Genomic DNA, 15,403 nt, shown 5'->3' with positions numbered 1-15,403 from the left:
ACCAGGATTGGGAAATTTCAAAACAATTCTAACAGTAATACTAAAACATTATCTATAAAATACAGGAAAAAAACAAGGATTAATTAAAAACTTAAAGAAGAGAAGGAAATCTTAAAACCAATTGAAATGTGAAGAAATCCTGCAAATATGAAATCTGCTTAACTGCATGTTTCATTTGAAATGCCATTAAGGTTAAATGCACACTACTTACAGAAAACCCTGTTACTTTCCTTGCTGCTGCACTGGGGAGTGGGCAAGGAGTGGGTTGAGAGAGCTCTTAAACAGAGTATCTTAATGGATCATGGTCTAATTGCTAAGCTCCTGGGCTAAGCCATCGTTTTTGAAGCTGACACCTCCAGATGCTGAATAAGCAAAGCTTTCCAGCAGGCACAAAGCCTGGAAAAGGATATTTAAAAACCCTACAAAGTTTCTATGAGACATCCTTCAGGGAATATAGAGATCAGGGATCTTGACTCCCATCCCCAAAGAGCCTGTCCATTACAGGCTGTATCAGTAACATATCTTAGATGGTGCAAATCATCAGACTACCCTCCCTGTCTCTGTGGTGAATCACTGCTTAAGTTTTAGGCATTTACTTTCTGTCAGGGTGTACTTCATTCTTAAACCTCTCTCCGTAACACAGGGAATTATTTCAGGCTTGTTATTCAACAAAATGGCTTAGAGCTTCCTTTACTGTAATGTATATTTTTATTAAAAACAGGTATATCGGTTGCATGCTAAAGAGAGAGCAAGGCTTCGACAGGTGCTTAGGGTCAGTTGTGTCTGGAGCTCATGGAAGAGAATGGATATGCCCTGGTTTGTTGGAGTAGGTGGAGAGCTGTGGTATTCTACTACTTCTAGTAAACCCCCTTGGCAAAGCTATGTGGGCTTTGGGGCTCACATCCCAGCTCATCATATTGCCCGTTCTACGGGACAAGGGCACTGAGCTCGTGCTGGACACAACTCACTCAAGTTTGGTAAAATCAGCTGGAGTTTGGTAAAATCCTAATCACAGCCCATCCCCCAGGCATGGTTGATGTTATTTTCCATATCTTCCTTCTCCTACTCCCCCATTCTCCTCTCTCTGCCTGCTGAGCTCTGCACAGGCCTTACAGAGATAATGTCAAGCTGAGGGAGAGGAACTCACCTGAATTACACAGGGCATGTTGCACATATGGACACATTTTGAAAATACATTTGCACACATTGAAAATGCATGTGCATTTTCAAATATGAGCTTGAAAATCATAGAATCACAGAATGACTTGGATTGGAAGGGACCTTAATTTTTTTTAAAGGAAAAAGCAATACCACCTCCCCATTCCTATCAACTATCAACATTTGAATGCAATAGATACACTAGAAAGCAGCTCTAGACAAGACAGTTGTAGTGTAGAGGTTCCACCCCTCCAAATGTGCTATGATGCTTGTTTTTTTTGTCATAAGTTAATGTTATTAGATTTTACAACTTTATCAGAATGGGAATCAAAGAATTAAGCCAGATGTTACTGTTCCTCCAGTGTGTTCTTATTGTAAATAATTTCTTCATTGAGAATTAATTTTCAGTAGCAATTCTTGAACATCATGGGCATTACTTATTAAAAATGCAAATATTAATACTGGTAAGTTATTCTGTACTGTTAAAATATTAAGACTTTTCTTCTATGAAAACACTACAGCACTAAACACTGTATGGATTTTGTAATGCTAAATATAAAAGACAAAGAATGAGACAGCCTTGTTTTTCCATAGTTATATTAAAACCTCTCAGTAAATCTTGAAAAGTAAGCCAAAGCTTATGTGAATCTAATACTGTCTTTGCAAATGCTTTAATTTGGGATAAATCCTGCACTGTTATAGAGCACTACCAAAAAGGGAATCAGTAAGAGCACAGGAAGGAACTAGAACAATTTCTGTAAAACACTGATCAGGCAGAAATGAGGAGCAAGAGCTTTAAGCCACTAACAGAGGTAAAAAAAGTAATAATCTCTTACTTTCATCTTGAAAAAAACACTTCAACATCTTATCAACCTCCCTGGGTATTTTCAAAATATTTTGGATTTACCCAGTATCTTTCCTGCTCTTCTCATGCTTTCCTTTCTCTTTTGCTAAACCAAAATAAAATACTCTTCCTGGAAGAAGGCGAGCCTCCTGCCAGCACTGACACTCATCTATTTAAAATTTTGACAAGCTCAATGTAAGCTTGTAACCATATATTACAAAGTTATCTGACATCATTCCTTCAAAGGTCTGTTAAGGTGATCTCGCTCAAAATAATTATGCATTTTCAGAATATGCTGATTCTAACTGTGCCAAGCATCACAATCAAATAGAGAACCATAACAGACTTAAATATAGCATTAAATCAAATTCCCAGAAAGAGGGATACAGAATTTCTTTTGTTCTTTCAGTCTCAATAAATGAGACATGTTTTCCCTGTTGATGGTCATTGTTAGGTGCTTTGTAAAAATCCCATCTGCTTCTACAGAGAAAAACACCCACTCAAAATGGTTGATGTAGTAATAGAGCCTCATTTTATGGAAAAATCTGGCAGTTACTCTATGATGTTCGAGTTCATAAGACCTGTATTTGAGACGTTCAAATGAGAAACTTCCAGCTATAACAAAAATCTGTGTTCTTTTTGAATACCAGATGCCAGAGACTAAAAAAAAAAACAAACAAAAAAACCCAAAAACACAAAAACAACAAACCAAACCAAACCAAACCAAAAAAAAACCCCTGTGGATTCATTAGTATAATAATTTTTTGGGCATCTGAGCTGCAAGGGCCTGTTGCTTGCTCTCACACTGATGTGCTTGGTGGGCTTAAAGAGATCACTTCAACCTCAGAGAGGTTGAAGAGAGACTGTGTGTGCCAGTGTGTGTCTGTTGTTGGAACGCATGAAATAGAAGCCTCTCAGAGAGATAAAAGAATGAAGGGTTTGAGTTAGAACCTCTAGAGAAGCTGAAAAATATTAAGCCACACAGATATGAAATACAAGTTTTAGTTTTAAGTAATTAGAAATGTATCTTAAGTGCCTTCAGAGATTTTGTTAGCTAGTAAAAGCCCTAAAGCTGAGTTTAACTTAGCTCCACACATAACAAAAACTTAGCAGAACATTGCTTGCCTTTCTAGATAGAACAGATAGAACTATTCACGTAAATACATAAAATTATGTATGTAGATTTTGGGTAAGAATTGACACTACTTTCGCACATTAGAATTAAGCTCAGATAGGTGTAGGAAGAATGTTTTAGAATTGTGTTTTTAGCTGATTGGATGATTTATGAATAAAAATCCCCCTGTATTGGGGTGCAAAAAAGGGAAGAAGAAAAAAGCTGGGGGAGCTGTTGCTGCTGCTGCTTCTGCTCGGGACTCTATGCCAGAAAGCTTTTAGCACGGACTTTAATACTCTGAACTCTTTGCCTTCGAGGCTGATGCATTCATGCAATAAACACCCTTACAACAACCAAAAACTGCTTCTGTCTCTTTGAAGACCCAAGACCCACAACAGTGTCAACAGTCTATAACATACCTTTATTTTTACAGCTGTATTGTGCTGCAACTATGACTGCTGCCTTTGTAAGGCATTTTGACATCTAATGATACAGAAAGAGGTCACTTAGGTTCCCAAGTTCCTAGTGTGGTTCTGCACCTTCAAAATCCTGTGGACTGAAGACTCCAGTGTGGAGCACAGAAACGGCAGAGGAAGCTTCTGGGTAAGAATGCAAGAACGCAGTCCACAACAGTTGCTTTCTATAATAGAATTACAGACACAAGCACAGAGAGTTTATCTTGTTCCTATTGCCATCCACACAGCAGCATGTGGAAAGAATATTTGCGTTTTTATCTGCAGATAATGCCTTGACCATTTGCTCCAACCTTTCATTGGAAGCACTATACATCAGGGACTTATCTCCAGCCCTGTTTTGTCTTAAGAAGCATTAAGGGGAGGTGATGAGGAGCAGAGAGGTTTCTGATGGGCCACTAGGGAAAGGAGTTACTGAGTGAAAATGTCAAGGTAGAAATTCTTGGCACCGTAATCAAGACAGGCTCCCAGGACCTTTTAAAATATGTCTTTACATCTACTTACAGTCTGGCTGAAACCAGATTTACAGTCTATTTTTGCAGCTGCCAGTCTCCACTTAGAAAAGCTTTAGCATTGGATATGGATAGTGCACTTCAAAAGGTAGACAGAAACCTTTGAAGTGCACACAGGCTGATGTGAAGGGTTGCTTGAAAGTACAGTTTTCCTCTGACAGCAGAGGTATTTAGAAATGTTAGGATCCCAAAGGTGCGCAAGATTTCATCTGTCTAGGTGGACAAAGCATTAGATTTTACATTTAAGTCTATTAATGTATTTAGAAAGCACATTTTCCATATTTATCTTGTTTCTGTGTGTGCATAGGTGAGGGAAAGAAGCCACCTATTTATACTGTGATGTTTTTCCATTTAAGAATTTGTTAAAAATATCTTTGAACTTCAAAGGGGACACTCTTTGAAAATATCTGCAAGGGCCAGCTCCTGAATCAGCATAAATCAGTTGTGGTTAACAAAGCACACCTTTTAACATGCAAATTTTGAAAATGTGCAAAATCTGGCCTTTCATTGTCTACTTTTGAATAACTTTTTAGAAAGTTTATAGTATTTATCAAAGCACACGTGTTGAACACATTTCAATGGAGTAGGTTATTGTGTAAAATATTTAGGTATAATAAGAACACAGAAAAGGATAAAAATATCTTCAAACTACTTATTGACAAAATCCACTTCTTGTATTTATAGAGGGGCCTTTTTTCACTTAGGTCAAATAGCTATCACAAAAAAATATTCAGATACAAGCAAATCTCCTTGAATATAACAATTAATGGTAAAATTTTATTTCAGGAGTATTTATCTTGACACATATGAAGGTAGCTAACTGAATAAATTTAAGCACTCTTGATGCTGCTGTTCTGTACTGCTGGCTATTGTATTTTTACTAAAAGTGAGAATTTGAAATAGAAAGTGAAAAGTTGCAGGAACAGCACTTAAAAAATACATCTTTACTTGCATTTTTCTTTTTTTTTTTTTTTTTTTGCCAGAGCTCTACCAACACATTTAATGTACATGCTTGAGAAAAAAAGGCAAAAAAAAAGTGGTTTTACTGGAGGCCTGCAGAAGGTTTATTGCAAAAAGATGATATTTGGACAAATATGCTTTGAAACAATTTCACCACCTTAGCTACAATAGTGTAATTTATCAGGTGATTTACTAAGAATCTGCTGAACTACACACAACTGCCTGTTTAAATTTTGTTTTGATGTAAGTCTGCTGAAAATTGTCATATTGACCTATAGCTACTTTGTAATATCTTTTAGTGTGAGAATGTCACTTTTAGGAATAACCAGAAAACCATATTTAAGTCTGCTTATTAAACTAGAAAAGAGTTTTTTTTTTTTTTTTTTTTTTTCCTCCAAAATGTGACATTCAAAAGGAAAAACACTTTGACCCTTAAGATAACCTCACATATTGTTAAGGAAGCACTACAAGTACCCTTCTGCTGACTTTATTCCCTGGATTGAGAGGAAGTTAAACATACATGTAGAAAACAAAATTTAAGTTGATTTGATTTTAGAAAGTAAACAAATATATTGGGGGCTTTTTTTTTTTCCTTACAGCCAACTACTTTTTGACTCCAGTATAACAAGATAAGGGAAAAAGAAATGTAAAGAAGCTCACACACATGGAGCAAGATCCACCAAAGAAAGAGGACAGTTTTGCACCAGTTTGCTGGGTTAAAGCTGACCTTAAAACTAGAGTGGCTGGCAGCTGCTGGTTTTCTGCCCCATTTCAGGAATCTTTGAGCAGTTGCTGCAGTAGTTTGTGCGCCTCCTTCCACTGCTATCAGCACAGGGGCTGGTGGCCAGGGCCACTTTACTCCTGGCTGGTCTCCAGCTGCCAAAGTAGCTGGCCCCTGGAGGTTGCTGGCAATCAGTGAAAATCAAATCAGCCCTGTGCTGTGAACTGGTGCTGGAGTGAACTGATGCTGGGAAAGCACAGAACTGGTATATTGCTCCTTCTTAGCCAGAAATGTAGATCAGCATTTTCAGACGACTGCTTTCTGTCTCAAAAGGGGTTTCAGTCTGCTTTAGTGCTTTAGACACGTATATACATTTAGACACATATATTTAGCCTTATTATACTGAAACTGGACAGATTAAAAACTTGTAAGAGAAATCAGGCAGCTTGGTTCCAGTAAAATTGTTCTGAATCAAAATTTAACCTAAGGATGTACAAAGGCAGCAATATTTACATGGCAGGCAAGCAAAGGAGAATGTAGCTGTGCATACACATCCTTGCTCTAGTGCTGGTCAAATTTGGTTTCTTTTTCACATGAACAATAATAGAATAGATATGGGGTCATAGTGTCAAATCACACAAATAGGATTTTGTCTCATAAAGCCAATTCTGATCTGACTTTCACTTACCTAGAAAGTCTGTCAGAATCCAGCTGAATGGCAGAGCTGATCACAACCTGGTTGATAGGTAGGAATTCCAGACTTGTCTCACTGTCTCTCCAGGGCACTTGACAGATGAGAGATTCCCTTTTCCTCTTGTGTGTCTTTTGTCCCCTGCCAGACTTGAAGGCCAGGGAAAGAGAAAAAGAGTGTTTTGTATCAGTTTTCTATCTCCATCCATTCCTATTTTACAGAGCCCTGCTGCTCACTCTGCTTTATGGCAGCTTTTGTTGGTTCCCTGCCCTATCTCTGTAAATCTAAGTCAACATTTCCAGAGAAAATGCTGCTTAATAACTTCAAAGAGTTATTGCTTCTGTCTTTGTCTGTGCATGGTATAGCAGAGTAAAGAATAAAGAACCGACACGAAGTGACCCGACCCCCATATTTGTATTGAAGACTATAAAGAGATGCTTGTCCAAGAAAATGCAGTTTCTTTGGCAAGCATGCTGCTGCAAGGAGTACATGTGAATATTAAAATCCCCAGAGAGACAAGACACTTTCTAAGGAACAGATTTCCATATCAGGTTCAGGTGGTGAGAACCTGGTTCTTTGCCTTGTGCATGAGCTGGGAGTGCAAATTCACTGTGAATTGATTTAGTGGTCTGTCAGCAAATTTAACTAGAGCAACACCAGTTTCACTGCACCTCCACAACTTGTTTCACTTTCCATCTTCTGAGCTTACCAAGCTGCTATGAGATTCATCTTCACCATCCCCAATTCTTCCTCTCCAGTTAAATTTTCTCAGTTGAGGTAAGCAGATATCCTACACATGGCACTCTATTTTTGAGGATTGGTTGGCATGGTGAAGTATGGCAGTGTGAAGCAGTAATTTCTTTTTAACTGATGAAGCTGAAAGGGAATTGCAGGTATTCCCCCCTGATTGCATTCCTCTTTGTGAGATGGATTAGACTTCTCTAGAAAGGCAAAGAAAAAGGTCTTATAACCAAGATGCCATGCACAGAAGAACAAACACAGGCCACTGGATCCAAATGGGGAGTTCTTGCTAAGGTAATCACAAAGCACTCCTGTGCATGTTGCCTAGGCAGACCCAATGGCTGGAGATTCTGACTTCTGCTGAGTCACTCAGTGACTGAGAGGGGACCTCATCAGTGTCTGTCAGTGTCTGCAGGAAGGGGTCAGAGCAGGGACCAGGCTCTGCTCAGTGGTGCCCAGCAATGGGACAAGAGGCAATGGGCAGGAACTGATGCACAGGAAATTTCCCCTGAACATGAGGAAGAACAACTTCACTGTGCAGTGACCAAACATGGGAACAGATCCCCCAGAGAGGCTGTGGAGTCTTCCTCACTGGAGATATTCCAGAACCAGCTGGATGCAATCCTGTCCCATGTGCTCTGGGATGACCCTGCTTGAGCAGGGAGATGGGACCAGATGACCTGACCCACTGTGCTCCCTTACAAGTGGACCCATTGTAGAATTTTGTGATCATCATAGCAGGTGACTGTGGCATCTTTGGTTTGTGCACAGGCTCTACCTGTTCAATTCTGTGCTGTGTTTGAAAACAATAAAAGGCTTGGTTCTGTCCTCTAAAAACTCCCATTACACCTGTGATGGCTCAGTGACCTTCCACAAGTTCCCCCACTTTCTTCTCCATCCAGCAGTAACCAAATTCCCAAATGTATTATATTCATCCAGCATCCTTCAGTACTGTCCATGCTGCCCTAGAGTGTCACCTTCTCTGATCTGAGCCACAAGGCTCTCATTTTGACCATTTGCTGCTGGTTTAGAAATTGGCCTTTGTGCAAGCATGGATGACAGCTTTGCTACTTGCAGCTTGTTTTACACATACTGGCATGGTGCACATCATTGCAATGAAGCAAATGTCATTGTCACAGAATTCAACAGGTTTTTTTTTTTTTTCCCTTTGAGAAACTGCTGTTTTTGTTAACATGATTTTAACTACTGGAATTAAAACACTAGAAGCAGAAACAGGGCCTTGGTAGTTCTGCAGATATGGGGAAATTCCCCCTGTCTCAGCATTTAGCAAAGGCCAAAGAGAAGTACCGTATTTGGATGGGATTCCTAATCAGTTAACTGCACAATCCAGTAGCTTTAATACATTTCTACTTCTCAGCATCACATCTACCTTATTCACAGATGTATCACACTGACAATCTTCCAACAGTTGAATTTGAGACAGGAGAAAGAGAGAGAGAGAGAGAGAGAATCCTCAGCCTCATCTTACCCCTGCCCAGAAAATTCAATACAAACATTACATTTGGAGTGCCTTGCCTTGAATGCTGATTGATTGCTAAATTCACTACTGGCATCTCTACCTAAACACATGCAGGGAATACTCTGGCCCTCTATTTTGAAGGCTTACCCAACTGTGCATCCATAAAATTGGAACAGCAGCAGTAATTTGGCTTCCTCTGGCTCTTTCAGTTTTTTTCTGGGTAGACCCCAACTGCCTTTTAGAGAGATTTGCTGCTGCTAATTTGTTTTAACAGACCATCTGTCTCATTTTGTATTCTAGAACATTCTTCCCCTTTACTTGTCATGCTTCCAGCAGAGTGAGAAGTTAGCTGGACTGCTCGTGCTGCAGATAGTTACCAGGCTGCTGTTCTCTTGCTGGTGAAGCAGAAAAGAGAAAAGGCCACCCTGTCTCCTCTCCCTTTCCCTGGGCAGGAAATCCTCCACTCCTCTCAGCAGGAAAGGGTCTTGGCACCTTCATGCCTCCTCCAACAAGTTCATTTACACTGAAGACTTTGCAACCCCCTCCTGTAAAGACTTAGCACCAGACTGGAAATAGCAAAGGTAGACAAAAGGGGTCAGGGACTTTTTTGCTCCCCAGGGAGAATGTAGCTCTTACTGTTGCCATGCCCAGTTAGCTGGACCACATCCAGGACAATATATTTGCTGCAGATCTCTTAGAATTATAGAATCATGGAATGGCCTGGGTTGAAAGGGACCTTACAGGTCATCTGGTTCTGTCCTCCTGCCATGGGCAGGGACACTTTCCACTGGACCAGGTTGTTCAGAGCTCCATCCAACCTGGCCTTGGACACTTCCAGGGATGGGGCACCACAGCTTCTCTGGGAATCCTCTGCCAGGACCTACCACCCTCCTAGCAAAGAATTTCTTTGTAATTTCTGATCTAAACCTACTCTCTGTCAGTTTGAAGCTGTTCCCCCTTGTTCTATCACTCCAGGCTCATGTAAATAGTCTCTCTCCATCTTCCCTTGAGGTACTGGAAGGCCACAATTAGGTTACCACAAAATTTTTTCTCTTCCAGGATAATCACTGAACACCAGGCATAGCAGAGATGCAACAAAATACTCTCTGAAGTGTGAAGTACGGATAGATTTTAAACAGTGCTTTATGCTGCCCCTTCAAGCCACAGGCATAATCAAAACAGAAGATAGGCAGAAAATAATTTTATTTGTCTACATATCCAGTCCTGACACTCATATGTTCAACTGTTTTCACCTAAAGTGGGTAGGAAAGCTGCTTATTATACAAAACCTGTGAATTTTGCATCCCATGTTAAAAAATTGAAACATACAAGACTTGAGAGAAGTGAAAGCACAAAAGAACTTACAACTGATATAAGACTATGGCATACCTTGGCTGTGAGTTCATCACAGAAATCTGGAAATACTAATAATCCTCGTTTGGTTTCAGATACCTAGGTTGTTGCTGTTTCCCTGAATGGTTTACACAGCCATTGGAGAGAAAGATTAAAGGAATCCACCTTAGAGTAAGCTCAAGTACACCCTAGAAGTGTGCATTTTCTGTAATTGCTCAGTCTAAATCACTGTTTTAGATATCTTTGCTGCAGTGTTCTCATTTGACCGGAGAAGTCCCCCCTTAAAGAAACTGTTGGAAGAGTTCAGGAATAATCACTTAGGAAGCCATTAGAATTTGGCAAGGAAAGGAAGGCACACTGATGTTAATGGCAGTGATTAGTGCTCTAATTCATAGGGCAGCAGGATTTATCCCATCTGTGATATCTGCTTGTGAGGCAGGGCTCCATCACCGGGTCACCACTCTCTGACACTGGCCCTGATTTCTGAACTCCCATCTCACAGAATCATAGAATCATGGAATGGCCTGGGTTGGAAGGAACCTAAAGATTGTCTTGTTCCAACCCTTCTGCTGCGGACAGGGACAACTTCCTCTAGACCAGGCTGAGCCTGGTCCAACCCTATGAGCCCCATCCAACCCTATGCTGAACACTTCAGGGATAAGGCATCCACAACTTCTCCAGGCAACCTGCTGCAGTGCCTCACCACTCTCACAAAAAAGATTTTTTTTCCTAACATCTAATCTAAACCTACTCTCAGTCAGTCTGAATCCATTCCCTCTTGTCCTGTCACTATTTGCACTTACTCCCTGAGGAAATTCTGAGCCCACCTGGTCTGTCATGAGGCTTTGGAAAACCACAATAAACAGGACACAAGACAACTGCAAATAAAGGAGGTGTGTGGCAGCAAGGATGAAAATGAGTCCTATAGAGGACTGTAGAAAACCCTACAAACAGCAAATATCAGGCCTTCGTGCATCATATGAATAAAGATGCCAAAACAAGAACTATAGTTCATTGCTTTGCAAATGTTTGCAAAGACAATGTAGGATGCACAGACAACAGCTGAGGGATTCTTTGCAGGAGCAGTGGAAAGTGTTTCTGATGGGCAGTTTAGCCTGGAGAAAAGGAGGTCCAAGGGAGACTTTATCACTCCCTGAAAAGAAGGTGTGGCCTCTTCTCCCAGGCAACAAGTGACAGAAAAAGAAGAAATGCCCTCAAGTTGTACCAGGGGAGGTTCAAGTTTGACATCAGGAGGAATTTCTTCACGGAAAGGGTTGTTAAACTTTGGAATTGTCAGGGAAGTGGGGGATTTATCACCCCTGGAGGTGTTCAAGACTGGGCTTGGCACTTAGTGCTATGGTCTAGTTGACAAGGTGGTGATTGGTCAAATTTTGGACTTGATGATCTTGGAGGCTTTTCTAGCCTAAGTGATTTTGTGACTCTGCGATCATATTTATGTTAAAATTGAAAAAAACCTGAAGCATCCACTGATTTACACCGAGCACAGAAAATGTCATATGGTGCCAAAAGTGATGCTTACAAATAATTTATTTTTATTGCAGGGTCTCATGATAAAACAAACATTGTCTTGTTTCTCTGAAATATAGGCAATGGGACAAAAATCCTGGAGAGGTATTAAATAAGAACCATTGTGAGAGAAGCTGAACATTACCAGGTTCAAGTGTACCTGTCTGCTCTTTATGATCAGAAGGTGCACTGCTGGAAGGGTAGTTTATACTTTTCAGGACACAGGTGAATTTTCAAAGGACTAATACCAGAGAAACTGTAATCCTACTACAAGTTCATAACTTATGCCTATAAAAATCTTCTGCTTTTTTTTTACTTTTTCTAAGAAAGAAGACATCAAAAGAAAATAGTTCCTAATGCTGGGTTTGGGCCATATAAACTCCAAACCCAAGTAACCCTGCAACTTAATCTATCCTATATTTCTACACTCCTTGCAGGGGAAAAATTACTGAGGATTTAGCTTGTTCCATTTTTGCTGCCTAAATTATTGCCAGGGCTCTGAAATCAGAGCACAGGTTGAGTTATGCTTTTTCAATCTCTTTGGAAAGAACCTTTTCAAGGAACTACCATTTGGGCTTTTTTATTTTACTGAGAAACTTAACAACTTGATAACATGGATTGAACATGATGAATACAGAAATAATCTGCTTTCCTGTCTGGAAAATGTAGTGAAAACGTACCAGTTACAACTGGTAGCTTTGAGAATGTGAGTGATACTGAGAGGTCAGGTGTAAAACAATCAGACCCATAACTGAAAAAATAGGTTTAAATACTGTGTAGTGGAAATTATATGCCACAGGAGAGAAATGAAGCCAGCAAGTTATTTCTCTGTGATGTGGCTAACCATAGTACCTTAAAAGCATTGATGTGTAAAACTGTTCAGCGTTCAGGGGTTTTAAGTCTTAATAGACAGCTTGAGGCTTTAACTTTGCTGAAATTCTGTAACAGAAAGCACTGAATTAAACTGGCTGAAAACAATTCAGTGGGCAGTTTGGAGCCAATGCTTTAACAAAATAGGGTTAACACTGAGGATTGGTGGCTTGTATTTCTGTGGGTATGAGCAAAACCAAAATGCCACTTGCCCAAGGAAAGGAGGTGGTTTTGGCCTTCGTCCATTTATATAAAAACTGTATAACTTCATCTGTGACTAGCCAGCCTTAGCTGATACTTCCCATAAACTGATTAATGCCATGGTCTAGAGGCACCTGGCAAACTTATCATCTACTGAAAACACAGAGATAATTTTTTCTTTGGCTACAAATGGATGCAAATTGAATGTTAAACTGGAAGAGTCACTGGGGACTTGCAGAGTTAAAAATAGATAAGAGAAGCTAAAATAATAGTGTCTGACAGGATTTTTCATTTCTAAGAGAGACCAGTACTTCATGATTGGTGACAAAGGAACAGATGTGTTTTAATAGGTTGCTTCATGGTTGCAAGACATTAATCTCTTGGCTGGACACACTAGTGAGGAACTGGCAGCATTTTTTGTGAAGTTAAGAAAGAAGAATCAAAAGCAGCATTGAATCAAAGTGGCGACAAGAGCTGGGACAGACAGAGGCAATGAACAGCTCAGCATAGCTGGTGGTCTGGTCAGAGCTCTGGGCACTGGTAGGGGCAACAAGCACACACCCCATAAACTGCCTGAACACCACAGGCAGCTTTTGGATAGCATTCCATGGAAAGGTGTTCCACTGAAGCATGCCTAACTTTGGGCTTGGAAAAACAGGACAAGTCTTCAGTCTGCAAGGACTAAGCTTCTTCTATAGAAAATGAGGGCCAGTAAAGCTGCAGCTCTTTGGCTGAATGCTGGGCTTAGGGTGCAGAGCTGAGCTCAGAGAGATCCACACTCCTGTAGCATGGGACAATCCGGGATAGCATAAACCCAGACACATCTGCCCACAGCTGCAGCCACAGGTGACTGCCTGTGACCCTGCTCATTCATAGGTTCCTAGGCCTTTTTTCAGCATGGCTAAAATGTAACTATAACAACACTAAAAGACATTTAGAAAACAGTCAAATGTAAAAGCAAAACCCTCTCTTAGCAGTAAATGATAACAGATTGGTTTGGAATTTAAAGATCGTCTACTTCCAAACATTACAAAATATTTGTTTTCATAGGTTTTTTATTTTCTTCCAAGTTAAATGTGGCCATGGAGATATAATTGCCAATATAAAGATATGTATTTTATTAAGGTGTTATTAGTTTAAATTTTACCACTTTTTATCAAATTTATAACCACACAGATATAGTTCACATTTTATTTACAGAAACATATTGATTTTGCTGGTTCCTAAAAGGTGCTTGGAAGACATGGCAATGGAATGGGAGCTGTTTTTTCTTTCAGATCAATTAGCATGAATTTCATGGACTATGTAAAATGGATTCATTTACAGAACTCAGCATATTCCTGTGGCTTCTCATGCAGCAGCAGCAGCACCCAAGCCACTTAGCACTAGAGACGCACTTGCTGGAAATGCTCATGAAGAAGTGAACCATCAAGCACAGGTTTTTGGCAGGCTCTGGCACAGTCTAACTGAATTAATTCTGCTGATTATACCCCCTGCAGTATTTACTTGATGAATTACAAGGGGCGAGAGCTGCTGCACGTATTCCTGCTCCGAAGGCAGCGCTCACTGGAATTTGGTGCCCAGGTTTAGCCATTGCCATAGGTCAGCCAGCTCTGTAGAGGTGGGGATTCATTTGCTTAATTGTTCTTCCTCGTTTTCTCCAGCCTTGCCTATATTCTGTGCAAAAACTGGCTGAATTATTCTTGTGAAATAGCAGCTAATAATTTTATATCCCTTCCTTCATTGCTGTTTACCAGATTGTCCGACCAGATTGGTTCACACAAATCAATTGCATCTTTTGTTTGTTCAATGAATGTTAATATCCATGGCCTTTATGGTGACTTTGTGTTACCGTTTTGTGATTGATCATTACAATTGCACTGTAACATTTTGGATGCTTGGCTAACAGACTGATAATTTTCTGAACAAAATTATAAAAAATGAGATTTTACAATTGAATTACTCAACTTGATAGCTGCTAAATATTTTTAAACATTGATCATAACAAAACTTTTGGGAATTGGGCATTTTCAGAAGTTTGTGTTTTTCTCAGTTTTTTTGAATGAAATTACAAATACAAGACAGATTTTCATTAAAAAAAAAAAAAAAAAGGAAAATAAACCCCCCAGTATGAAAATTCTGATTCAGAAGGGAAACTCTGATGCTTCATGGAAATTTTGGTTCATTCTGCTGCCTGTTCTATGAAGTGATCACCTCAAACTGCATCTGTTTTCATGCAGCCTGAACAGGACTTGAACATGAACACAGCAAATGTTAAGACTCCAATATTTGATAGGAAATAAAAGATAGACAGAGAGACTAGCAAAAAAAAAAGAAAATGACAATGTTGGGAAAACAAACAGGAACAGTTAAAGCAGCATTTTCTAAAATAAATTCAGTATTTACATTTTAACATTTCCTAAACTGTCAATATTTTATTATTATTTTCTATTTTTGAGCAGCCCTGAGAGTGATATTAGTTGCATATTTTGCTTTCACAATCCTGTGAATCTTGGCATTTGGCCAATGAGGTGATTTAATTTTAATAGTGCTTATTGATTACAAGTCAGACCAGAGAACAAAAGAGAAGACCTAAGTCTGCTTGGATACGTACAAATTTCTTGAAATAGAGGCTGAGAGACTAACGTGCTGCCATACCTCTGTGTTTTTTCATTCACCTGGACAATCTTCAGGCACACCCACAACCTTCTCAAGGCAGTAGTGAATTTCTCATCCCACCTGCCTGCTGCTTCAATGT

At 39.8% G+C, this 15,403-nt stretch overlaps 1 long non-coding RNA gene across 1 annotated transcript in view; it reads right to left on the bottom strand.

The window, feature by feature from the left end:
- LOC128784545 (uncharacterized) overlaps positions 1 to 15,391 on the bottom strand; it is a 41,733-nt gene extending 26,342 nt beyond the window's left edge. Inside the window, exons 1-3 of the long non-coding RNA XR_008429529.1 lie at positions 15,304 to 15,391; positions 7,183 to 7,414; positions 6,471 to 6,622 (exon numbers count right to left, since the gene is read on the bottom strand). This is a non-coding gene — a long non-coding RNA (uncharacterized LOC128784545). The remainder of the gene's footprint in view (positions 1 to 6,470; positions 6,623 to 7,182; positions 7,415 to 15,303) is intronic.
- Between the last annotated feature and the right edge of the window lie 12 nt (positions 15,392 to 15,403).

Source organism: Vidua chalybeata, chromosome 2 (genome assembly GCF_026979565.1).
Source record: "Vidua chalybeata isolate OUT-0048 chromosome 2, bVidCha1 merged haplotype, whole genome shotgun sequence".
Taxonomy (NCBI): Eukaryota; Metazoa; Chordata; class Aves; order Passeriformes; family Viduidae; genus Vidua; species Vidua chalybeata.
This window is presented reverse-complemented; position numbering and strand designations above follow the sequence as displayed.